Source organism: Colobus angolensis, unplaced genomic scaffold (assembly GCF_000951035.1).
Source record: "Colobus angolensis palliatus isolate OR3802 unplaced genomic scaffold, Cang.pa_1.0 Scaffold11, whole genome shotgun sequence".
Classification (NCBI taxonomy): Eukaryota; Metazoa; Chordata; class Mammalia; order Primates; family Cercopithecidae; genus Colobus; species Colobus angolensis.
The window spans coordinates 1953141-1954028 of NW_012112030.1; positions in this window are offsets into that span (position 1 = coordinate 1953141).

Sequence of the window (888 nt, forward strand, 5' to 3'; positions counted from 1 at the left end):
GGATGGTCTCGATCTCCTGACCTCGTGATCCGCCCGTCTCGGCCTCCCAAAGTGCTGGGATTACAGGCTTGAGCCACCGCGCCCGGCCGATTGTTTTTTGTATTTTTTAAACAGAGACAGGGGTTTCACAATGTTGGCCAGGCTGGTCTTGAACTCCTGACCTCAAGTGATCTGCTCGCCTTGGCCTCCCAAAGTGCTGGGATTACAAGCATGAGCCACTGCTCCTGGCCTCAAGACCTCATTCTAATACTATCTTTTCAACAGATACCTTTTCTGACCATCCCCTCAGCAAAAAATAAAACAAAAACAACCAAAAAAAACCAAAAAAACAAACAAACAAAAAAACACCACTCTCATGGGACTCACTTTCATCATCATATTTAAATTCACATTTTGTTTACATACACATCTCTTCTTTTTTTCTTTTTTCCAGTCTTGCCCCTGCATAAACTAGATGAAGCTGCTGCCAGTTTAACCAAGTGGGAATCCCAGTGCTAACTGTCTGTTGGATGGGATATCTTTATTGGAGCAGATTAATATAGCCTCACATTTGTGGTTTGTGACCACTGATTTAGCAAATACATTGTTTTTCTTTTTCTTTTTTCTTTTGAGACAGGGTCTCGCTTTGTTGCCTAGGCTGAAGTGCAGTGTCGCAAGCTCGGCTCACTTTAGCCTCAACTCTCCAGGCTCAAGCAATCCTTCTGCCCAGCCTCCGCAGTAGCTGGGACTACAGGCACATGCCACCAACGCCCGGCTATTTTTTTTTTCTTTTTTCAGCCCAGAGGTCTTTTATTTTTTTTTTTTTAACACCTATTATGCCATGAATTCATAGGGAATAGGTTCCAGTAGCTCAGGCTCCTTCCCATTGGTCCTCACAAAGTGTGCTTC